The sequence below is a fragment of the Chiloscyllium punctatum genome, chromosome 11 (genome assembly GCF_047496795.1).
Source record: "Chiloscyllium punctatum isolate Juve2018m chromosome 11, sChiPun1.3, whole genome shotgun sequence".
NCBI classification, from domain to species: domain Eukaryota; kingdom Metazoa; phylum Chordata; class Chondrichthyes; order Orectolobiformes; family Hemiscylliidae; genus Chiloscyllium; species Chiloscyllium punctatum.
Genome location: NC_092749.1, coordinates 57568261 through 57594806, shown reverse-complemented (window position 1 = coordinate 57594806; position 26546 = coordinate 57568261). Strand labels below are relative to the sequence as shown.

Below are 26546 nucleotides of genomic sequence, written 5' to 3'. Positions count from 1 at the left end.
TATCAAGGTTCAAGGATCTCTGGCATATGTGATGCTTAATTTCAGTCAAGGGTTCAGCTGCTGGTGAAAGATGAGCAATGCTTGGCAATTGCAACAACTTTCATATTTAAGATGTCTGAACATGCTGTTTCTCTCTCATGTGGTACGTCTTCACCAGGCCTAACAGTGACAAAGACACCAAAACACACATTTTAGAGTGCAGGTGCATATATATAACATGTTGGCCTAATAGATCTGGGTAGTTGTTCCTGGAAGTATTTGAGCCTAGAAGGCCTACACCTGCTGAGAATGTCCTGCCTCTGTGCAGCCTCACCATCCTCAGCTGACTCTTGTGGAGACTTTGGCATTGCAGTCCATGGGCAGATGGAGGGCGTGGGAACCAATCTCCTGAGAAGATGCTTTGGAGTCCTCTGTGTTGCAAATACCCTCTATTGGTTCTTAATGACACCGACCTGTCTGCCCAAGGGAAAGGGGCATCTGGAATCCATTCAAGATCACTTGTTCCCAACTCATCTTCCTATTGATGCTGAGCACCTATGGCTGCAATACTGTAGTACAAGTCCATACAAGCATCTAGTGAACACTGTGTATATTAGAATTGGGTTTCCATGGCAATCACCAACCGCACATTGAAGATGACAAAACATATGCATGATGAAGTCAGCACGATGCTCACAACGTCGATAAACTCTTCCATCCCTTAATACATTTTACCAACTGCTCTGACAAACCTATTTGTGGTTCATGTGTCTGCCTATGCATTTTCACAACATCATAAATGATGGAGATAATGGGATTGTCTTGTACCTGGGGCTCTGCAGGTGCCTGGTCTCCAGTAGTCCTCTAAGTACCAAAAACCTGAAATGCTTCTTCCTTGATTAGCTAAAGAGACATGCCAGTCATGTATTCATTAGATTGTGCTCCCGCTTCATAGAACTATAGAAATATAGAAAGTAGGCTATTCAGCCCTTTGAGGAAAAACGATATTTTGGGCAAAAGCCCTTCATCAGGAATGTATATTAGAATTGTGTTTCCATGGCAATTACCAACCGCACTAAGTAGATGACCAGACATATGCATGATGAAGGGCTTTTGCCCAAAACATCGATTTTCCTGCTCCTCGGATGCTGCCTGACCTGCTATGCTTTTCCAGCACCACTCTAATCGAGCCTCTGATTTCCAGCATCTGCAGTCCTCACTTTTGCCTATTCAGCCTTTTGATCTTGCTCCATCGTTCAGTAGGATCATGAACTGATCCTCCTGTCTCAGTACCATATTCTTGCTTTCTCAGCAGACCCCCGAAGCCTTTAAAATCTAAAAGAAATCCCCCTGTCTTGAGTATATTCATGACACAGCCTCCCCAGCCTTCTGTGGTAGAGAATTTTCAGGTTCACTGTTGTTTGAGTGAAGTATTTTTTTTCTCATCCCAGCCCTAAATTGTCAGTGTCCCCTGGTTCTGGACTCCACCACTGGAGAAATATCCACCCTAAAAAAGTCTGTCCAGCCCTGTTAAAAATTTACACACTTCAATCAATTCCTCTTATTCTTCTAAATGCGACTGAGTATTCCAGTCTAATCTAGAGAGAGAACCCACCAACTTGAAAGCCTCTGAGCTGGTAGAGGCCGCAGGTGAAACCCTGCTAGTGCTTGATCTGAAGGTTGAGTAACTTTCTCCAAAGATATGGAAATGGCGCTGAGGGTCTCCAGTACTAGTCTCATTGGACATATTTGTTAGGTACTATTCGTGACTGCATATGGGAAGGCAGGGAATGACTTAAGTACGAGGGATAAAAGCTCATGCAAGTTAAGATTAATTTATTGTTGGTGATAGTGGGCGAGTAGTGTGACACAATACAGCTCGGGTTGGTTATCCGCTGAAGTCTTCCTGTCTCCACCTGCATTGTCATACCATTCTCCAGCCAGTTCCAGTACTTTTTACTCCTTTGAAGTGGAGCCCATGTCTGCCAATCCCTCTCCACCTCAGTCTGCTGGTCTTAATCCTCTCAGACTGAAAAAGTGAGGGCTTGAGTATTATGATGGGGATGAGAAGCAAATAGCGATGGTGTAGGAGCAAAAGTGATGGTAAGGTGCCCTCAGTGAGTGTATAGGAGATGCAGAGGACAGAAATGGCAAATAGTCTGGGAGGATTAGGGGTTAATAGGCATTGAGTAGACATGATGGCTACAAGTTGGTGCAAACCAGGTTGGACTGGGCACCGTAAATCTCACTGGAAAATCTTGACTGAAATGGGAAAATTAATACTACTTCTTTAAAAGAGGAAACATGAAAGCATTTTCATGGTAAAATGTCCAAAATCTTGTGATTCCTTTCAAGTTGACCGTGCAGTTCCTTATCTTTAGGCTTTTCATTATTTCAATTCTCCTTGATTTTTGAAAAGAAAGTAGTAAGGCATTGATTGAATTTTTAAGACATTCCACACCACATGCATGCAAAAGAAAGTACATTTTTCAAACAGCAAAAGCAATGCTGAGTGGATAATCAGATACAACGAGATGCTGTTCCGATGTGCTTAGCAACCTGATGCGTCGAATAGCTGATACATTCTTGGATGGCTACTTGGTAAATGTGTCCAGTCAGTAATTCATCATAGAAATAACTATTGAAATAATGCAATGCCTCATACAGAGGTGAAACATAGCCTTCAACAAATTCTAAAGGCTAAGTAAAAATAGAAAATGCTGTAAATATTCAGCAAGCCAAACAACATCTGTAAGACGAACAACAGAATGAATGTTTCTGGTCTGTGATCATTCATTTGAACTGCTTTTGTCCACAGGTTTAAAGCTGGAATGGTTTCAGGGATTGGGACATAAGTTAACTGGGTTGAGCAGACAACAAAAATGGAAAGACTAAATTGTGCAATAATAAATTCAGATTTATCTTTCAGCAGGGCAGTTTGAAGAATAAATGTGGGGAAATGATCATGGAAAGGGAATGTCCCTGTCATATGAGCATTCATCATCGTTGACCACTGTTGTATTAGTCTGTCTGCACTATTGCTCACCATGGAGTATATTTGCTTTCACCATTCTCTTTTAGGTTAGGGATCTATAGAACCTGCTAGTTCTGGTTTGGTGGAGGAAAGCCACAAATGAGTATAATGAGAAGAAACCATTCTCTTAATCAAGATGTAGTTTATTGCATGTTAGTGAGAAGGTGCACATTACATGGACATGATAGATATTGGCCCAAAGATGTCAATTGAAGTGGAAAACCTACTTTTGACCTGCTCTGACTTTAAAGAAATAACTACTTAATTTCATATTAGTTTTGCAGTGGAGATTCCTGGACAGGAGCCTTCCATTCCAAATGGCACAGACCTGTCTTAGAAATATCAGATGAGCAGAGGAGTGAATCATCACCTATGATGCACTCTTTTACACCAATCACTGCACTATATTCTGAAATTTAAATATTCAGCAGTACTGCCAGCCACTTTGACATCTCCTGTGAAAGGGTAAGTATGTGAGGGAAGTGTAGGATAGCTTGGGAGTTGGTTAGATGGGGAAAAGGGAGTAGTGGTAACTGTGTGTGGTGGTGGGTAGTGTGCCAATGGTTAAGGTGGCAGAGATGGGCAGGATGCCAGGTAAGTTGGTAAGGTCGCTAGGTCAAGGGATCAGGTTGGATGAGGATTGTGTTGTGTCAACTGTTCAAAGAGTGTTAGGTCCAGAGTTTGTTTTTAATTCATTCATGGAATACAGTTGTCAATGACTGGGCCACCATTTATTGTCAATCCCTTGTTTCCTTTGTTTGCCTTGTTTGCCATCTTGAACCACTGCAGTTCACTTACTGCAATACACCCTATAATTCTCTTTGGGAGCAAGTTTCAGGATTTTGACCCAGTGATACTTCGGAATGGTGATATAAGGCCATAGGAAGTAAGATTTGCAGTAGGCCATTCAGCCTCTCGAGCCTGCTCTGCCATTCAATTAGAACATGGCTAATACAGTATTCCTCACATCCACTTTCTTTGCCCATAAGCCTTGATTTCCCTGACTGTTCCATAATCTATCTATTTTAGTCTTAAATATACACAAGGATTCTAGTCCAAAGCTTTGTGTGCAAAGGAGTTCCAAAGACACTCAATCTTCCGATAGAAGAAATTTCTCTTCATCTCAGTCTTAGATTGGCATCCCTTTAGTCTGAGACTATGCCTTCTGGACCTAGACTCTTCTATGAGGGGAAACATTCTCTTAGCATTTACCCTGTCAAGCACCTTAAGAAATCTTCATGTTTCAATGAAATATTTCAGTGAGTAGATTCCCAAACAGTTTAGCCATTTTTTCATAAGGCAATCCCTCCAGACACAGGGATCATCCTCGTGAAACTCCTCTGAACTGTCTCTAATGAAATGATATGTTTCCTTAAAAAGGGGGCCAGAATTGTTCACAATACTCCAGATGTGGTCTCACCAGCATCTTAACAGTGGCAGAACGATTTCCCTACTCTTAAATTCTTTGAAATAAGGGCCAATATTCCATTCGCTTTCTTGACTACCTGCTGCAGCTGTGTGCTAGCTTTCTGTGTTTCATGCAGAAGTACCCCCACGCACTGATGTGTTGTAACTTTCTACAAACTTTATCCATTTAAATAATATTGTCTTTTCTTCTCCCTTCCAAAATTAACAGATTCATATTTTCCCATATAGCAATCCATTTTCAACATTTGCCCACTTAGTTAACTTATCAATAACTCTCTGTAAACTGTTTGTGTCCCTCTCATAACTTGCCTTTCCACCTATTTTAGTATTACCTACAAATTTAGCTACAGCATAGTCACTTCCTTCTTCCAAGTCATTAATATATATTATAAAGTGATGAGGTCCCAGCACTGATCCCTATGGACCCACTAGTCAATCGTCTCCAACCTGAAAAAGAACCCTTTATTCCCACTCACCATTTCCTGCCCATGAGCCAGTTCCTTATCTGTGGCAATATACTACCTCCAACACAGTGGACTCTTAGCTTATGACTTAACCTTTTTGTGGGACATTTTGTTGAACACCTTCTGGAAGTCCAAATTCAACACATCTACTGGTTCCCCTCTTGTCACTCTGGTTGAAACTTCCTCAAGAAACTCTAACATATTTGTCAGACAGTGTTTCCTTTCACAAAACCATACTGATTCTGCTTAGATTATAATTTTGATGATTTATGATTACGACATGTTCTCAAGTGAGGATGGTGACTGGCTTGGAGTGAAATTTGTGGGTCGTACTGTTATCATATCTCTGCTGTATCTTGTTTGTCTAAACTTTAGTGGTCATGGGTTTAGAAGGTGCTGTCTGAGTATCCTTGGTAAATGTCTGCAATGCATCTTGTAGATGGTATACACTAGTGTTATTGAGCTTTACTGGTGGAAGGAGTGGATATTTGTGGATGTGGAGCCAAACAAGTGAGGTACTTTGTCCTGGATGGTGTCGAGCTTCTTGAGTGTTGTTGGAGCTGCTCTCATTCCTGAAGAAGGGCTTATGCCCGAAACGTTGATTCTCCTGCTCCTTGGATGCGCTTTTCCAGCAACACATTTTTTAGCTCTGATCTCCAGCATCTGCAGTCCTCACTTTCTCCCTGCTCTCATCCAGGCAAGTGTGCAGTATTTCATCACATTTCGACTTGTGCCCAGTGGATGGTGGACAGGCTTTGGGGTCTCAGGAAGCGCTGCAGTATTCCTAGTCTCTGACCTTTCTTGTAGCCATTGATATGTGGTGAGTCCAGTTGAGTCTATGGTCAATGGTAATCCCCAGGATGTTGATTGTAACATCTTTGAATGTCAAGAGGTGGTGGTTAGATTGTCTCTTACTGGAGCTGGGAGACAGTGAGGTCTGCAGATGCTGGCGATCAGAGTTGAGAGTGTGTTGCTGGAAAAGCACAGTATGTCAAGCAGCATCCGAGGAGCAGGAAAATCATAATTTCCTGATGAAGGGCTCTGGCCTGAAATGTTGATTTTCCTGCTGCTCGGATGCTGCCTGAGCTGCTGTGCTTTTCCAGCACCACACTCTCAACTCGGAGCTGGTCATTACGTGGTATTTGTGTGGTGCAAATGGATATCTGGATATTGTCCAAGTCTTGCTGCTTTCGGATGTTGATTGCTTCAGGATCTGCGAAGATGAGAATGGTACTGAATGGTACAGCAAACATCCCCTTCTCATCTTGTAATGGAGGGAAGATCATTGATTAAACAGACGAAGATAGTTGGTCCTGGGGTGCGATCATGAAATCCTGCAGAGATGTCCTGGAACTGAGGTGATCGGCCTCCAACAACCACAACCATCTTCCTTTGTTTCCAATATGGAAAGTCTTCCCCCAGTTCCCAATGACTTCAGTTTTGCTTGCGCTCCTTAATGCCATGCTCAGTCAAATACATTTCCCGGGTAACTGTTAAGTTTAAGTGAGTCAACCCTTTAAATTGTCTTGACGTAGGGGACTTGTTTGGAGCGCTCTTGATGCAGAGTAATTGCCAATCAGAATTTGAAGTTTTTTGCAGAATTTCATCAGAATTAGCTATGACCTTGTAAGACATGCAGTTCAAGAGCATTCAGGAATGGGTTACAAATACTGGTCTTGCCAGTAATGCACACATCCCCCAAAAAAAGTAAAAACAAACGCTTCTGCCAGTTCTTGATCTACTTCTTTTGTATGGTTATATTTTTACTTCATGTCAATTGCACAAAACAATAAGCTAGTTGTGGAAATTATTCAGGTCAGAGGTCACTCAACACCAGGTTATAGTCTAACAGGTTCATTTGAAATCTGCCACTTGTATGATCTATTTTAGATTCTCTACAGTGTGAAAACAGGCCCTTCAACCCAACAAGTCCACACCGACCCTCCAAAGAGTAACCCACCCAGACCCATTTCCCTCTGACTACTGCACCTAATACTATGGGAAATTCACTTCACCTACACATCTTTGGACTGTGGGAGGAAACCCACACAGACACGGGGAGAATGTGCAAAGTCCACACAGACAGTCGCCCAAGGCTGGACTCAAAGCCTGGTGAGACAGCAGTGCTAACCACTAAGCCACTGTGCCACCTTGATGTCTCTACCTATAAATTCTGAGCCTGTGTGCTTCTTTTCACGTCACCTGATGAAGGAGCAGTGCCCCGAAAGCTTGTGATTTCAAATAAACTGGTTGGACTATAACCTGGTGTCATGTGACTTCTGATCGTGTCCACCCCAGTCCAATAGGCCTCTCCACATCAGGAATTTAATCATACAGACAGTTAACACATTTGCACTAAATTAATTTTTGTAAAGGTTTTAACAAAATGTTTTTTTAAATTAGTTAACCCCTTCACTGAGACTGAGAGAAGTTTGAAAGAGCATAATAATATATTGGCATGATAACATTGCACAGCAGAGTTTCAAAATTCTCATTAAGGGTTAAAGAAGAGCAATTTATTTTCTTTTAATTGACAGCAGTATTACATTGTTTCACTGCAAGTTCCGCATAGACAATAACTGGATGTTGCTGAACAGCAATATCGATATTTATACCTAAATCGTCACGCTCAAGCTGATGCATCATCATATCTTTCTTCTCATAAAGATTTTCACATTTTCAGCTGTTACAGATGGACAACTCATTCCCTTCTTTAATGATCTTAAGTGGTAAGATTTCAATTGGTAAATAAGAATACAGAAGGATCTTGAGACTCAGATAAACAAGGTGTTAAGAGTGGTATTGAGTCAGAAAAGAGGCCAAAATATTTTGGTTTTGTACCTAAAGGCATGGAAATCAAAGCAAGGACGAACAGAATAGTGTTCTCTAGTTTACTACCGGTGCCACGAGATAGCGAGGCAAGGAACAGGGAGCGGGCGAGGCTTAATATGTGGCTACACAGCTGGTGTAGGAGGGAGGGCTTCAGATATGTAGATAATTGGGATGCCTCCGGGGAAGGTGGGACCTGTACAAGAAGGACGGGTTGCATCTGAACTGGAAGGGGACCAATGTCCTGGGTGGAAGGTTTGCTCAAGTAGTTCGAGAGGGTTTAAACTAGTATGGCAGGGGAGTGGGAACCTGAGCTGTATACCGGAGGTGAGAGTTGATGCAGATGAGGCAATAGCAAGAAGTAGACCAGCTGGTGGGAAGGATTTTCCTGGCAAGGAACCAAGGTTTCAGTTAAAGTGTGTTTGCTTTAACGCAAGGAGTATCAGGAATAAAAGTGATGAACTTAGAGCATGGATCAGTACCTGGTGCTATGATGTTGTGGCCATAACAGAGACATGGGTTTCTCAGGGGCAGGAATGGTTGCTGGATGTTCCAGGGTTTAGAGCATTTAAAAAGAATAGGGAGGGAGGGGGGAAGAGGAGGGAGTGTAGCACTACTAATCAGAGAGGGTATCACAGCTACAGAAGCTTCCATTGTCGAGGAAGATCTGCCTACCGAGTCAGAATGGGTGGAAATTAGGAACAGCAAGGGAGCAGTCACCTCTTTAGGGGTTTACTACAGGTCCCCCAATAGCAGCAGGGAGATGGAAGAAAGCATAGGTTGGCAGATTTTGGACAAGTGTGGATGTAGTTGGGTTGTTGTAATGGGTGACTTTAACTTTCCCAATATTGATTGGAACCTCCTTCGAGCAGAAGATTTGAATGGAGCTGTTTTTGTAAGGTGTGTTCAGGAGGGTTTCCTAACTCAGTACGTTGACAGGCCGACGAGGGGAGAGGCCATTCTAGACTTAGTGCTCGGAAACGAGCCGGGGCAGATATCAGATCTTGTGGTGGGAGATCATTTTGGTGATAGTGACCACAACTGCCTCACATTCTACATAGCTATGGAGAAGGAGAGAGTTAGGCAAAATGGGAGGATATTTAATTGGGGAAGAGTAAACTATGATGCGATTAGACATGAGTTAGGAAGCATGGATTGGGAGCAATTGTTCCATGGTAAAGGCACCTTAAACAGTTTAAGGAACAGTTGTTGCAAGTGATGAATAAATATGTCCCTCTGAGACAGGCAAGAAGGGGTAAGATAAAGGAAGCTTGGACAACGAGAGCAGTGAAGCTTCTCGTCAAAAGAAAAAAGGTAGCTTACATGAGGTGGAGGAAGCTAGGGTCAAGCTCAGCTCTACAGGATTACAGTGAGGCGAGGGAGGAGCTTAAAAACGGCCTGAGGAGAGCCAGGAGGGGGCACAAGAAAGGCTTGGCAGAACGGATTAGGGAGAACACAAAGGCATTTTACACTTAAGTGAGGAATAAGAGAATGGTCAAAGAAAGAGTAGGGCCAATCAGGGATAGCATAGGGAATTTGTGTGTGGAGTCTGAGGAGGTAGGGGAAGCTGAAAATTTTGTCAAACATTAAGATTGACAAGTTGCCAGGCCTGGACCAGATTTGTCCTCGGCTGCATTGGGAAACGAGAAATGCAATTGCTTTGCCACTTGCGAAGATCTTTTCATCCTCGCTCTCCACTGGAGTCGTACCTGAGGACTGGAAAGAGGCAAATGTAATTCCTCTCTTCAAGAAAGGAAATAGGGAAATCCCCGGCAATTACAGACCAGTAAGTCTCACGTCTGTTGTCTGCAAGGTGTTAGAAAGGACTCTGAGGGATACGATTTATGACCATCTGGAAGAGCATGGCTTGATTAAATGCAGTCAACATGACTGTGTGAGGGGCAGGTCATGCCTCACGAACCTTATCTAGTTCTTTGAGAATGTGACTAGAAAAGTTGATGAGGATCAAGCTGTGGATGTGGTGTATATGGACTTCAGCAAGTCATTTGATAATGTTCCCCATGGTAGGCTCATTCAGAAGGTCAGGAGGAATGGGATTCAGGGGAACATAGCTGTCTGGATACAGAATTGGCTAGCCAACAGAAGACAGCGAGTGGTAGTAGAAGGAAAATATTCTGCCTGTAAGTCTGTGGTGAATGGTGTTCCACAGGGCTCTGTCCTTGGGCCTCTACTGTTTGTAATTTTTATTAATGACTTGGATGAGGGGATTGAAGGATGGGTCAGCAAGTTTGCAGACAACACAAAGGTTGGAGGTGTCGTTGACAGTGTAGAGGGCTGTTGTAGGCTGCAGCGGGACATTGACGGGATGCAGAGATGGGCTGAGAGGTGGCAGATGGAGTTTAACCTGGGCAAATGCGAGGTGATGCATTTTGGAAGGTCGAATTTGAAAGCTGAGTACAGGATTAAGGATAGGATTCTTGGTAGTGTGGAGGAACAGATGGATCTTGGTGTGCAGGTATATAGATCCCTTAAAATGGCCATCCAAGTGGACAGTGTTGTTAAGAAAACATATGGTATTTTGGCTTTCATTAACAGGTTTATTGAGTTTAAGAGTCGTGAGATCTTGTTGCAGCTCTATAAAACTTTGGTTAGACCGCACTTGGAATACTGCGTCCAGTTCTGGTCGTCCTATTATAAGAAAGATGTGGATGTTTTGGAGAGGGTTCAGAGGAGGTTTACCAGGATGCTGCCTGGACTGGAGGGCTTATCTTATGAAGAGAGGTTGACTGAGCTCGGACTTTTTTCATTGGAGAAAAGGAGGAGGAGAGGGGACCTAATTGAGGTATATAAGATAATGAGAGGCATAGATAGAGTCGATAGCGAGAGACTATTTCCCAGGGCAGAAATGACTAACATGAGGGGTCATAGTTTTAAGCTGGTTGGAGGACAGTATAGAGGGGATGGCAGAGGCGGGTTCTTTACACAGAGATTTGTGAGAGCATGGAATGCATTGCCAGCAGCAGTTGTGGAGGCAGGGTCATTGGGGACATTTAAAAGACTCCTGGATATGCGTATGGTCACAGAAATTTGAGGGTGCATACATGAGGATCAGTGATCGGCACAACATCATGGGCTGAAGGGCCTGTTCTGTGCTGTACTGTTCTATGTTCTTTGTTCTAATATTAAATGTGTACAATAGTTAGTAACTACAGTCAGCATATTATGTTTTTGACAACCGATTATAAGGTAGGAAAATAGAAGAGTGTAATTTTACAGACATGTTTAGGAATGAGGCAATACAGTTATAAACGATATTGGAAAATGGGAGCTTATTAGGTGACATGAAAAAAGTCTTCATAATATTGAACAGTTATTAGAAAGTGAGTACTGTTTGACTATTCTCACTGGTTGGTGACAGCAGAAGTAGAAGGAGCAAATTTATAATAAAGACAGAAAGAACAAAAAGCTTGAAGCATTTCTTTTCATGCAGAGTGTGGCAAAAATGTGAAGTTAATACAGGAGCAGAGACCATAACCTACCTTCAAAGGGATTGAGATAGATTGGCAAAAAGAATATTAAGGTGTATTAGAAGTGAAGAGTGGGAGTAGACTTAATCCTTCTTGGTAAATGTCACAAACAATGTTGAATTGAATGCTATCTTTTATGATTCTGTTTTCACATACATTATTTATAATTCTGCAATATAGAATATACAGCATAGACAGTATAGCACAGAAACAGACCATTTGGCCTGTGATGTTGTGCCAAACATGAGACCAAATTAAATACCTTCTGCCTGCCCTTGATCCATATCCCTCCATTCTATACATATCCATGTACTTATCTAAAAGCCTCATCAATGCCATTATCGTATCTGCCTCCACCACCACCCTGGCAGCACGGTCTAGACACCAACCTCTCTGTGTAAGAACTTTGCCCTTCACTTCTCCTTTGAACTTTCCCCCTCTCACCTGAAATGAATGCCCCTTAGTATTAGACATTTCAACTCTGGGGGAAATCGATCCTGACTGTCAACCCTATCTGTGCATCTCATAATTTTATGGACTTCTATCGAGTCTCCCCTCAACTTCTGCTGCTCCTCTAGCCTTTCCTTTCAGCTATGATACCTATATGTGAGAATTTCAGTAATTCTTGAAATTCATGGTCCATACAATGTTACATGTTGAAACTTTAGTTTTTGAAGCAAGCCTTTCTGGAACATATCAATCAGGTCCCCAAGAAGTTTACTAAATATCTTCTCATGTGCTTGTCTGGAATCTCTGTTAGATGGTAATGATAATGCATTGTATCATGTGTTTGCTGCATTCTTCAGTGTGAATTCAGTGTGAATTTCTCTGTTGTTTTGTTGATTATTTATGTCTATGTAATGCAGTTTTCCTCGCTTTACTCCACTGTTTGCACTTTAATACGTTATGATAACATGTGGAAAATGAAGTGAACTGTGAAAGCAAAAGTAAATCACTCACTGAATGTTATGTGCTTCCCTACCATCAAATGTGCCAGCCCAGGAGCATAAAAGCCAGCCTTCATCTTCTGGAAAATGAAGTGTATCGTAAAAACAAAGGTAACTTCATTTTCCAAGCACCTAAAGCTAGGTCTGATGGGCTTGGGCTGGTGCAGTTGAAGGCAGGAAAGCATATAAATTTCAGTGGGAGAGTTACCTACCATGGACCGGCTTGACCCTGACCTTGACCCATCTGAAATGTTTTGGGGGTTATGGTAGTGGTACATCCACCAACTGGACCCTTTAACTGGCCTCTTAAGGGCTTCATCGTATTTCTGACCGTGTTTTACCCATGCCAGGAGACAACCCACACAATACGGGAGGCCCACCAGGAAGTTGTGTAGTTTGAGTTAGGAGAAGTGAGGTGGCGGGAACCTCCTTTGTTAATTTCCTGGGGCTATTTCTGGAACTTCTGCCCCACGACCCTCAACCCCCCTCCACCCACACCCCACCGCCACCCCCAAGGTCATCCTTCCGTCTAGTCCTGGCCTCACCTTCCACTCTCTTCCCCTCACTGAGTTCCCTGACCCTTGACATACCTGGGCTCCCATCATGTCATCATAGAATGGCCATCCCTTCGAGTGGTGCTTTTTTAAGTTCATTCACGGGATGAAGGCATCATTGGCTGAGCCAGTATTTATTGCCCAGAGGACAGTTAAGCGTCAACCACATTGCTGTGGATCTGGAGTCACATGTAAGCCACAACAGGTAAGGATGGCAGTTTCCTTCCCTAAAAGACATTAATGAACCAGATGGGTTTTTCTGATAATCGACAATAGATTCACAGCCATCATTAGACTCTTAACTGCAGATATGCAATGAATTTCACCATCTGCCATGGCGGGATTTGATCCTGGCTCCCCAAACATTGTCTAGGTCTCTTAACAGTCCAGTGATAATACTACTAAGTCATTACCTTCTTGGGACAAGAGAGCTATTAACAATTCAGTTGATAGTAGCTACCTAAGGCAAGACTTGCTACTGATGAACAGCCAGAAGTCTCATCTTAAGCAATGAATAATGCTCCTAGCTTTAAATTGATTTAAAGCAGCTGTAAGTATCATAGATGAAATCCCCTGCTCTCCCCATTTTTTAATCAGTGGGTTGGTGACCATTATGCCCTTTTAATTCGAGACCCAATTCCCGGCAGTTGGAAATCCTCACCAGGCATGAGCTACATGAAAATATTTAAATAGGGGGGTAAAGTATGACTTTACAAAACTGGTATCTGTTGGATCTGTCCCTAATGTTGCTTCATGTTTCTGCACACCAACTACAAGTGATTCAAGTCTTCAGGTAATAATTTTAAATGTTTATTGGATCTTGAGAGTTTCACAAAGCATTTTAAAGCTGTTGGAGACTATTTTGCTTGCTTTTGCTCGTGGGTGTTTTGACCTTAAAGATTTCAAAGTGCTTGTTGATGCTATTGTAAATTCTGAACTATTCAGAAACTTAAGGCATCTGAGATTGGAAAAAAGAAAACAAAAGTTGCAAATTAGGATTCTAGTGATTTCAAGGATTTTTCTGCAGTGTAACATTATGTTCTTCTCTGGGCAATGATGTCATTTATGGATTCAGCATTCTCAATGTACTCATATTATGCAATGTTTTGGGAAATAATTTTGGATCAAAGTAATTCCAAAGTGTATTGTTAGGCATCGTTGGGCTGTGAGTATTGTTGGCATGCATTGTCTAGCCCTAATTGGAATCCATCTTTTTCTAAGGTTTTGGGATTGACTTCAAGCACTTCGAATATGAAAGCCTAGCCTCCAACATTGGAATGATTAAAGTTTTGGTGAGACTCAAGAGTTTAGGGATGCACCAACATCTCACAGAGAAAGTATATTCCTGTCAGGATGAAAGAAAAGGCTGGTAGATATAGGGAATGCTGGATGACGAAAGAAATTGAGGGTTTGGTTAAGAAAAAGAAGGAAGCATATGTCAGGTGTAGACAGGATAGATCGAGTGAATCCTTAGAAGAGTATAAAGCAAGTAGGAGCATACTTAAGAGGGGAATCAGGAAGGCAAAACGGGGACATGAGATAGCTTTGGCAAATAGAATTAAGGAGAATCCAAAGGGTTTTACAAATATATTAAAGACAAAAGGATAACTAGGGAGAGAATTGGGCCTCTCAAAGATCAGCAAGGCGGCCTTTGTGTGGAGCCACAGAAAATGGGGAGATACTAAATAAATATTTTGCATCAGTATTTACTGTGGAAAAGGATATGGAAGATATAGACTGTAGGGAAATAGATGGTGACATCTTGCAAAATGTCCAGATTACAGAGTAGGAAGTGCTGGATGTCTTGAAACGGTTAAAGGTGGATAAATCCCCAGGACCTGATCAGGTGTACCCGAGAACTCTGTGGGAAGCTAGAGAAGTGATTGCTGGGCCTCTTGCTAAGATATTTGTATCATCGATAGTCACAGGTGAGGTGCCGGATGACTGGAGGTTGGCAAACGTGGTGCCAGTGTTTAAGAAGGGCGGTAAAGACAAGCCAGGGAACTATAGACCGGTGAGCCTGAGCTCAGTGGTGGGCAAGTTGTTGGAGGGAATCCTGAGGAACAGGACATACATGTATTTGGAAAGGCAAGGACTGATTCGGGATAGTCAACGTGGCTTTGGGCATGGGAAATTATGCCTCACAAACTTGATAGAGTTTTTTGAAGAAGTAACAAAGAAGATTGATGAGGACAGAGCAGTAAATGTGATCTACATGGACTTCAGTAAGGCGTTCGACAAGGTTCCCCATGGGAGACTGATTAGCAAGTTAGATCTCATGGAATACAGGGAGAATTGGCCATTTGGATACAGAACTGGCTCAAAGGTAGAAGACAGAGGGTGGTGGTGGAGGGTTGTTGTTCAGACTGAAGGCCTGTGACTAGTGGAGTGCCACAAGGATCGGTGCTGGGTCCTCTATTTTTTGTCATTTACATAAATGATTTGGATGCGAGCATAAGAGGTACAGTTAGTAAGTTTGCAGATTACACCAAAATTGGAGGTATAGTGGACAGCGAAGAGGGTTACCTTAGGTTACAACAGGATCTTAACCAGATGGGCCAATGGGCTGAGAAGTGGCAGATGGAGTTTAATTCAGATAAATGCGAGGTGCTGCATTTTGGGAAAGCAAATCTTAGCAGGACTTATACACTTAATGGTAAGGTCCTAGGGAGTGTTGCTGAACAAAGAGACCTTGGAGTGCAGGTTCATAGCTCCTTGAAAGTGGAGTCGCAGGTAGATAGGATAGTGACGAAGGCGTTTGGTATGCTTTCCTTTATTGGCCAGAGTATTGAGTACAGGAGTTGGGAGGTCATGTTACGGCCGTACAGGACATTGTTTAGGCCACTGTTGGAATATTGCATGCAATTCTGGTCTCCTATCTTTCGGAAAGATGTTGTGAAACTTGAAAGGGTTCAGAAAAGATTTACAAGGATGTTGCCAGGGTTGGAGGATTTGAGCTACAGGGAGAGACTGAAAAGGCTGGGGCTGTTTTCCTTGGAGTGTCAGAGGCTGAGGGGTGACCTTATAGAGGTTTACAAAATCATGAGGTGCATGGATAGGATAAAAAGACAAAGCCTTTTCCCTGGGTTGGGGAGTCCAGAACTCGAGGGCATATGTTTAGGGTGAGAGGGGAAAGATATAAAAGAGACCTAAGGGGCAACTTTTTCACGCAGAGGGTGGTACGTGTATGGAATGAGCTGCCAGAGGATGTGGTGGAGGCTGGTACAATTGCAACATTTAAGAGACATTTGGATGGGTAAATGAATAGGAAGGGTTTGGCTGAATATGGGCCAGGTGCTGGCAGGTGGGACTAGATTGGGTTGGGATATCTGGTCGACATGGACGGGTTCAATCGAAGGGTCTGTTTCCATGCTGTGCATCTCTATGACTCTATTGCTCTAATTGTGGGCTTTACAGAGAAGGGGAATAATGAAATTATGGAAATGGGGTTAAAGATTTGAAAATTGAGGTATTGCTTAACTGGGAGGGTGTCAGTCACTGAGCACTGGGCTTGAGAGCAAATTGTATTTGGTCTGAATGCATTCATGGGCAACAGAAGTTTGTACTACCTCAAGTTTCTGATGGGCAGAGGAGGCTCGTCAAGATTATTTTCATCATGGTTATGTTTAAAAGTAATAAAGAATTGCTGAGGATTTCATTTGTAATGATTTGGGGAATCGGGCAAGTTTATGGAAGTGGAGGTACCAGTGATTAGTGATTGAAGTGGTGTATGGTTTGAAGCTCATCTCTTCGGTCTAAACCAGGTTTGCAAATGGCCTGGTTCATCCTCAGTCTGAGGCAGGGAGAATGGAAGGTTCAGCAATCATGTTTCCTTTCTGATTAAGGTCAATTGATTCACTTAATCAGGGTCATTAAAAGTTTATTTGAGAGGAAGGTCTGAATTTTGAAAGAATGGCAAGGGTTTCTCATAATGGCTGTTGCTGATCAGTTAAAGGGAAGCAGAGTGTGTTGCCATCTATTGCCACTGGGCTTAAAATTCTCAATCAAATCCATTTGCCAGCTGTAGCCATTTGGTCAGGGAGCCACGCTAATGTGATGGGCAGCTTTGCCCCCTGGTCTTATCCAAACCTCCCTAACGTAGTGCAATTCATGACAAGCTCTTCACTTTGTACCATTCCAGCTGCTCAGCAATAGATAATTGATGAAATCCTTGTGCTAAAAATCTGAATAATAATGAAGAAAAGGACTGAGGAGGTGGGTTCATCGTGTCTAATGCATTGTTGACGGGTTGAGGAGATGAGCAGTTTGGCGGTGAACTTACAAATTGTTTTCGCTGTAACCTTGACCAGAATTATCTGATACTTTCAGTAGCATGGACTCCCACATTCATTTTAACAATCCAACAAAGAATGCCATACCCCTGCCTACTGTGTCCTGGCACCATACCCAAAGGAGTATTTTTTGGTCAGGATTATGAGCCAAAGTTGGGGTGCACAGAGTTGGGAGAATTACTAATTCCATAAACATGGCCTTTAAAAAATCACTCCCTCCTGTCTGATTTTCAGTCAGTGGGGAAAGTATCTAGATTAGCACAGATGCTGAATGGACCCAGGCCAAGAGTGGAGGCTGTTGAAGAGGTAGATCAGATAGAAGGTGCAGCAGCATTTCATTGAAGTTTCAGCCAAAACCAATAAAATATCCCCTCACCTCTGACACATTGCACGGCAACCAATCTCATGTTATGCCTCTTCACCTTCCTTGACCCCTTAACTCCTTTACACCTTCCTTGCCACCTTATGCTTCAGTAATCACCCCAGCCCTTTATAGTCTCTATGCCAACATATGATGATTTAGTTCCAACATATGCCTCTCCCTGCTATTTCCCTTTGCCCTATTCCACAATGAAAATTCATACAGTATCTACCATTGCAAGATATTAGGAGTCTTCCAGTGATGGGATAAAATAACATTCTATTAAATAAAATTTTAAGTAAACATTGCAAATTTCAGTGTGGGAAGAAAGAGCGCTGTCATTAATGAAACCCATTTCCTCTACTTCCATTCCATCAACTGAGTAATGCCTTGTAGGAACAAACATTTCATTGAAGTGCTAGATCCATTATCATAGCAAACATTGGAATTTATTTACAGTGTAGTCCCACTTCAAAAGTTTTCTTTTTAACTTGTTGGTTCTATCAATCAAGCTCTGATGTGGCAGGCATTCCTCCGTAATAATGAACGGTTGTGAAATCAATTGTATGGAGATAATCCATGAATGGAACATACAGGATTATGTCAAAAGGCAGTGAAGTGGCAAGCCATGTGTCATTTCTTTAACCCCACACCTTTTTTCTCAGAAGTCTAAAAGGCAGAATTTTAAATACCTTGACAGATCCCTTTTACAGTTACTTTTAACATGTCCTCATGACAATTTTGGCAACTTCATTTGACAATTCCTGTCGACATTTTTGAGGGGTTCTTTTGACAGGAGCTTTTGATATTTTTGACAAATGGTTATAGCAGCTCCAATGAATTTGACAATGAGTATTTGTGTGCACACTTTATGCACATTCACCTTGTAATCATTCCAAAGGCATCTTACTTACCTTAAAGCTCCACTGACATTCTCCAAAGGTGTGCTGGGACTGTATTCAAAGGAGTACCTTTTCTCTCTCAAGGTATTCGCAACTTTCAAAGAAAATGAACCAAGTCAGTGGATGTGATTGATTTGAACTTTCAGAAGGCTTTTGATGAAGTCCTACGGAAGAGATTAGTGTATAAAATTGAAGTTTATGATAATGGGAGTCATGTAAAGAGATGAATAGAAAATTGTTTGGCAGGCAGGAAACAAAGACTATGATTAAATGGCAGGCAGTGACCACTAGGGTATTGCAGGGATCATTGTGTGGACCCCAGATATTTACACATTTATTTTAATATTATATATGTAATATATGATTTAGATAAGGAAAATAAATGTAATATCTCTAAATTTGCAGATGGCACAAACTTGGATAGGAGTGTGAGCTGTGAGAAGGATGGAGAGATTCTTCAGTATGATTTGAACTGGCTGAGTGAGTGGGCAAATGTATGACAGATGCAGTATAACGTGGATAAATATGAGGCTATCTACTTTGGTAGCAAAACAGGAAGACAGGATTAGCTGTAATTTAAGATACAGGAATATGCCATGAGAGCTTGGTGTTCTTGTACACCAGTCACTCGGGTAAGCTTGCAGGTGCAGTAGGCAGTAGCAAAGACAAGGATATTTCGCTGTCCATAGCGAGAGAATTTGGGTACAGGAACAGGGATGTCTTGCTGCAATTAGACATGGCCTTGGTGAGATCATAACTGGAATTTGTGTGCAGTTTTAGTATCCTTATCTGAGAAAGGATGTTCTTGCTTTAGAGGGAGTGTAGTGAAGGTTGACCAGCTTAATTCCCAGGATAGCAGGACTAGCATATGAGGAGTGCTTTAATCAGTTAGGATTATATTTGGAGTTCAGAAGATTGAAGGAATATTTCATAGAAATCTGTAAAATTCAAACAGGACTAGACAGGGTAGATGTAGGAAGGATGTTTCCAATGACAAGGGAATGCAGAACCGGGGGTCAGAATCTCGGGATGTGGGGTAAACCATTTAGGACCAAGATGAGAAATTTCTTCACCCAGAGAATAGTCAACTCACCATAGCAAACAGTCAAGGCCAAAACATTTTATAATTTCAAGATCGTGTAGGGTGTATTGCACTTAAAGAAAATGGATTAAAGGATATGGATGGAATAGGCTATTAAGTAGGATGACCAGTCATGATTGTAATGAGTGATTTAGCAGGATTGAAATGTTGAATGACGTACTCAGGCTCCTATTCTCTATGTTTAAGTTTCGACCTGCTCTTCCCAGGTAGAGTTTGCAGACTTCTGATTTCACACTGCTAGGAGGCCAAGGTTGAACTTGAGTAAAGGCAATTAATGACTAAAATGGCCAGCTTACTTTGTGAAGCATTTCAAATCTTGAGCTGATTCCATTCCCACCTACACAAAATGGGAAGTTAAAAAATGGGCAGAACTTGTGATTTCCAGGTTCCTGTCTTTTTCACCGTGCTGAAAAGGCTGTCTATCCATGGCGAAAATCCAGGCCAATCTCGACAAGGAAGGACCCTGGCTACCCAAATGAATCTAGAAAGTTTAAACTCGCTCCTGCCAGGTCTAATTTATGCACAGCACATTTCATACTCCTGGGTCAGCAAAACCTGACATGAGTGGAGGCAGCTGCTGACTGCTATGGACAGCTGTCTCGATGAAATGTACTCATGTGAAATTTTCTTTGCTCTCTTCTGATGCTGTTCAAACATGGTATACACTTCTCCCCAATTATATGTAGTTTACATCGTGCAGTTAATCAATGGCAGCATCTGATACCCCTCTTTTATTTGTTTAATGTTCATTTCTCGAAGGGGAGGTGGCAATGGTAGTATTGGTAATGTCACAGCACTCGCAATCCAAAGCTAATATTCTGGTAAAAATCCAGCCATAGTGGATAGTGATATTTGAATTTAATGAAAAATTGAAATTTAAAAAAGCTTTGGTTAATGGTGACCATTGTCAGTTGTTGTAAAAATCCAACTGAGGGTTCACTATTGTCCATTGGGGAAAAAACCTAGCATCCTTATCTGAACTGACCTGCATGCAAAACCAGGACTAATTTGGTTTGTCTCATTGCTGCCCGTTGGGCAATTAGAAATAAGCAACAAATTCTGGCCTAGCCTTTATTTTCACTGTTTTGTTTGCTTCTTTACTTAACAGGAAGATAAATTCCTGTGGCTTTACTGCAATTCTCAGTAGCCAAAATTTCTTTTTTTTTTCTCCTCTTTAAACTTTGGATAATCTAATACTACAGATTTTTGTTTGACATTATTTAACCATCTTGTTTGTAATTCATGATATTCCCCCAGTCTGATGTTCTATTGGTTTTCTTTCATTGTTTAGCTGAACTGCTTTGTCTAAAGTTATTCCTTGCTTCTTCAGGAGCTCTTTTGTCAGGTTATTGGATTCTTTGTACAGAACATTGTGAAATTTCAGCTCATAGAATGCCAATTATAAGATGTAAAGGAAGCTCTGGGCCAATCAGCAGTCTCGGCAGGGTCATCATGTGGCAGAGGGACAATACTGCAGACAAGAAATTGGTTATGGTTGGAATTAAAAGAGCTTCTGCTCTCAGACTCAGGCTCAAAAATATTATTTTAAAAATATATGTATTAAACTGTATGCCGACACTTCTATCTTTCCCAAAAGATTTTGTTGATACATTCAATCATGTACAATAATAAGCATTTTCTTCCATCCAATTGTCATAGTTACCATAAACCACCTCTACTTTTTACATGTGCAATGTCTGAGAATACAGTGGACAATGAAATGTTGTGGACATTTGTTTCGGTGTTAATAAGCTCAATAGGTTGTTCAAAGCACCTCTGAAATGGCAGGTAGATTGTAGATTTCCATCCCCGCTCACCTCCTGAACTTTGGGAGACTGGCAGGATGATGTTGTATTGCCAACACAATGTCATCACACCATATTTTACATTGGTGCAGGTGCAACACACCTGATGTGCAGATGTGAAGTTGAGCCCTTAAGTGAAAGATGCCAGCATCTAGATGTGTGGCTAAAATGAGGCCCCATCTGCCTGTTTGGCCAGAGGCAAAAAATACCTTGGCATAATTCAGAAGGAGTCTCCAGGTGTCCTCTTCAGTACTATTCCCTCAAAAGCCCATTTAGCGTGGAACATTGCCATGTTCAATCTGGCTGCTGTATCTGCCTGCTGGCAGATGAAAGAGCACCTTGAAAGTTCATTAACTGTGAGGCAGTGCATGGTATGTCGATGGCAAAGAAAAGTTGTAGAACAGCTCGAATCCTTTTTTCTGTATAATTCACAATGAATGAAAATATAGTTTACTCAGGTTTTATAGGTTTATTGCAATTTCTAAATGCAGTTACATTTTGATTAATGTTTCCTTTCATTTCAGAAACTGAAAGTGTGTGCCTTTCATGGTATGAAATTTCTTTCAGTACCTCACAAAACTATTTATTATCCTAATTCGTGACATATTAGTACAGTATTGCAGAATGCAGTCACAGAAGAATAACGTGAGACATTCACACAGCAACAGGTTTATTTGGAAGCACTAGCTTTCAGAGGGCTGCTCCTTCAAGGAGCAGTGCTCCGAATGCTAGTGCTTCCAAATAAACCTGTTGGACTATACCCTGGTGTTGTGTGATTTTTAACTTGGTACACCATGAGACATGGGCAAAAGTGAGGATTGCAGATGCTGATGAAGGGCTTTTGCCCGAAACATCGATTTTCCTGCTCCTCAGATGCTGCCTGACCTGCTGTGCTTTTCCAGCACCACTCTGATCTGAACACCGTGAGATATTCATGTTGACATGTCAACTGTGAAAAGAACATATTCGAGAACATGGTGATTGGCTGATGACTTTTCTGGGTTTTGGCTTAGCTGGAGCTTATTTGTCTATTTGGAGGGTGTGGCTTGGAAATTCTCAAGCAGTTGTACAGTATTCTACTACAACTTATCAACAGATTGTCAGATTCACCAGGGAGTAGAGTAAACATAAGGACATAAGAAATAGGTCACCTGACCTATCAAACCTGCTCCATCAGGCTGATCTTTTTGTGGACTCAGCTTCACTTACCCACCCGCTTAAGATAAGCCTTAATTCCTTTACTGTTCAAAAATCTATCTACTTTTGCCTTCAAGTATCAATTTTAAAGAAAAATATTGAAATAAATATCAATTTTTCTTGTTCTGTTGGACTCCTACTGGTCAAATCTGGAAACTAGGTGAACTGGTGCAATCGACTGGATTTTATGGAGGCATCAGAGGCTTTTTAAATTTTGTTTTGCTTAGTTACTCATGCAGGTAAGCAGCCAGTAATGGGCCTTTCCTGGACTGAGAATCGAGAGGTGGCAGTTGTGAAAATCTCAATGCGATCAATGAAAGCTCACTAGCTCTTTGCCACTAAGAAGACAATGTCTGCTGTCAGAACCACACTTGCTAGAGACCATGGTTGTAGGAGCGACACCGGCCACAGCTGCAGAATGGCAGGAGGGACTGATTAGATTCCCTCCAGTGTGGAAACAGGCCCTTCGGCCCAACAAGTCCCCATCGACCCTCCAAAGAGTAACCCACCCAGACCCATTTCCCTCTGATGAATGCACCTAACACTACAGGCAATTTAGCATGGCCAATTCACCTGACCTGCACATCTTTGGACTGTGGGAGGAAACCAGAGGACCCGGAGAAAACCCACGTAGACACGGGGAGAATGCGCAAACTCCACACAGACAGTCACCCGAGGCTGGAATTGAACCCTGGTCCCTGGCATTGTGAGGCAGCAGTGCTAACCACTGAGCCACCATGCCATCCATGAGCCAGCATGTCAACCATTTAGTGACCCTGCTTTTATTGTATTTTCAGGAAGAGTTGCAAAGTTGCACAACAGTCTGTGAGCAAAAAATAAAACCTCCTCCATCTTAAATGGACAATCACTTACTTTTAAACTCTAAACTCTCAAGATTCTCTAATTAGAAGAAATATTCTGTTCACATCTACCATGTTACAACCCCTCAGGATCTTGTATGTTTCAATAAATCCCCCTCTTACTCTTTTAAACTCTAGCAGATACAAGCCTAGCCTGTCCAACCTTTCCTCATAAGATCACCCACATATTAACTTTGTAAAACTACTCTGAACTACTTCCTTAAATAAGGTGAACAATACTGTACATTACTCCAGATGTGCCCTCACCAGTGCCCTGTATAACTCATGCAAAACTTCCCTACTTTTGTATTCAATTTCCCTTTAATAAATAAAAACATTATATTAGCTTTCTTAAATACTTGTACCTGGATGCTAGCTTTGTGTGATTCATTCACTAAGTCTCCCAGGTCCCTCTGCACTTCAGAGCTTGATGGTTTCTCATCATTTTGATAATATGTTTCCTTTTTATTCTTCCTGCAAAATGGACAACTTTAGTTTTTCCTACATTATATTCCATCTGCCAGATCCTTTCCCAATCACCGAGCTTACCTGTCTCTTTTTTTTAACCTCCTTATGACCATTTCAAAACTTGGTCTTCCACCAATCTTTGTGTTATCAGCAAAAGTGACAATCATATGATTTTTTTAGATTACTTAGTGTGGAAACAGGCCCTTTAGCCCAACAAGTCCACACCGACCCGCCGAAGTGCAGCCCAACCATACCCCTACATTTACCCATTCACCTGACACCACGGGCAATTTAGCATGGCCATTTCACCTGACCTGCACATCTTTGGATTATGGGAGGAAACCGGAGCACCTGGAGGAAACCCATGCAGACACAGGGAAAATGTACAAACTCCACACAGTCAGTTGTCTGAGGCAGGAATTGAACCCGGGTCTCTGGTACTGTGAGGCAGCAGTGCTGACCACTGTGCCACCATGTCATCCATAGTCCTTTCCATCTTTGTCCTCTTCATTAAAACATTTATACTCATTGCAAACACTTGAGATCCTGATACTGATCCTCATGGCACACCTTATTCTATCTTGGAATTAGGAAAAAGTCTATGTCTGCCTACACTCTGCTTCCTGTTGCCAGCTAATCATCTGTTAGCTTTGATCAATGGAGGTTGCTCGTTTCACTCTGTCTGAATTGAATTTTAAAAAAAAATAATGGTGCATTCTGACTGGCAAGCCCTTGAATAATTAACCCAAATATGTTTTGCGCAAAGGAGGACACTTTACCACAGGGAATACCACTTCTTTCAGCTGACAAAGATATCACTGTGTTGTGAGGGAGGGGACCTGAATTTCCTTGATCCTTTAAATTTTTTTTTTGCGCTAAATATATATTGAATAGGCAAGGGAATTGCATCGATCAATCCTTGGTCACGTGAATTGTTAAGCAATGCTGGAATTCTCCTCTTAAAACCAAATTCCTCTGGAAATCAATTTGCTCAGCACAGTCACTAATTCTGCAGCAATTTAATTTGAGAATATACTTTGTATTATCCCATATCCCTACAGATTCAAGAAATATCTATCAATTGTTGTACTAGGCAGATTCAGTTTCAAGCTATGTAGATTGTTCCTAATATGAGAAAGCTACCTCGGTAAAAGTGCTATTGATGATCAATAGCTGGAGGTATACGTATTTGTAATCTTTGAAGATCAGGTTATAGTCCAACAGGTTTATTTGGAAGCACTTGCTTTTGGAAGCTCTAGCTTCTAAGTAAACCTGTTGGACTATAACCTAGAGTTGTGTGATTTTTAACTTTGTACACCCCAGTCCAACACCGGCATCTCCAAATCATGATTATTTTTTAATCAGTTATCGATTTTCTAAAATGTTTGTTTTGGGTTCTCCTCTCAACCATGATGAAAAATGCAGTCTGTGTAGCTCTACTCAAACATTTGCCTCAGTCCCAACTTTACAAAGCACCAATGTTTTTCACCAGCCCTGCCGACACTGCTAACTCACGGCTTGAACTTTTGATTTGGGATTTTGGTGGTCAGATGCTTAGTGTGCTCAATTAAAATAACTTCCCACCATGTTAGCATATATATCTTTTAATTTATTTGAAATCATCACGAAAACAGCAGAAAGAGAAATTTTAGATGATCCGATATGTAGCTGAATGGTGATATTGAGTAAGATAATGTCTAAAGCTTCAAATTTTGTTTCAATCTGTCTGAGGCTAGGGTAATTTTGACCACTAGAAAATAACCATTCTTTAATTGAAATTTTAAGGCCATCTCATGATCAAGCAATTCCCCTATTATAGTTGAGCTTTTTTTTCTCCCTTCTGTTGGATTTTGTGCGGTTCTAAATTTTGCCTAATGCCAAACTTGTGGGTGGTATGCCGCTCTCAGGCTTTAAATTAACCTATTCACCTCGTACCTTTTATGAAGTAATTCTAATTTGTGCAATATGCTGTTGTTTAATATCTTCCGCGGGTGACTTGGCCACGACCAGGAACCTATTACTAAAGGAATTGTGGTTAGGGTTCTGCAATCATGGAATAGTGTACCAGAGTAGAAAAATAATATCACTAGCAGCCTAAATTCTGTGTGGAATGCATCGTACAACCCAAACCTGCAACAATAAGCATGGGCATTGTGGCCCTGATATTTAGGAGATGGTGTAGAGTGTGTTGGCTTGGAGAGGGAGAAAAGATGATAAGGCTAGACATGCTCAGGTCTTCCTGAATTTAGTAGGGCACTGTCATTCTGTTCTTTTTCCTTTTGTTTCCTGCTTGGCGATCAGGTAAGTTGATAGCTTGCTTAGCTGACAGGAATCAACAGGAGGAAACCAAAGATTGAGACTGATTGGAGGCTGGTTACTGGTTACAGCACGAGGAGAGAGAGATTTGCAAATGGCTCCTTGGGAGGGCAAAGTCTTCTTTGAGGGTCAAGGGGAGCTCTGTTTCTTCTGGTCCAATAATAGTTCGCTTGGAGAAGTAACTTCTACTTTCAATTCACTGTTTCCCAATTCCTTTAAAAACCAGCTTTAAAAGATGTTAATTTAATCCAGGCCTCAGTTCCGCTGTGGGAGTCTGATTTAAATATGTTCATGAAATGTCCTGTGTCTCCTAGTACACGTTTTGGTATTGCATGGTTCTTTAGCCTTTTTAATCTCAGCAACAATATTTTTGAAACTGATGATGAAATAAGTTCTTAATTATAATTTATTGTATTATAGCCAGTCCATCCTTTTTTTCATCAGTTTTTGCCACTCCCAGATGGAACAGAAGAATTTGCTGATTGAATAGAAATGGACAACTGTGCTCCAAAATACAATA

General features: G+C 41.6%; 1 protein-coding gene across 32 annotated transcripts in view; it reads left to right on the top strand.

The window, feature by feature from the left end:
- nrxn1a (neurexin 1a) overlaps positions 1-26546 on the top strand; it is a 1866202-nt gene that overhangs the window by 1688526 nt on the left and 151130 nt on the right. The gene's annotated exons all lie outside the window — the stretch shown is intronic.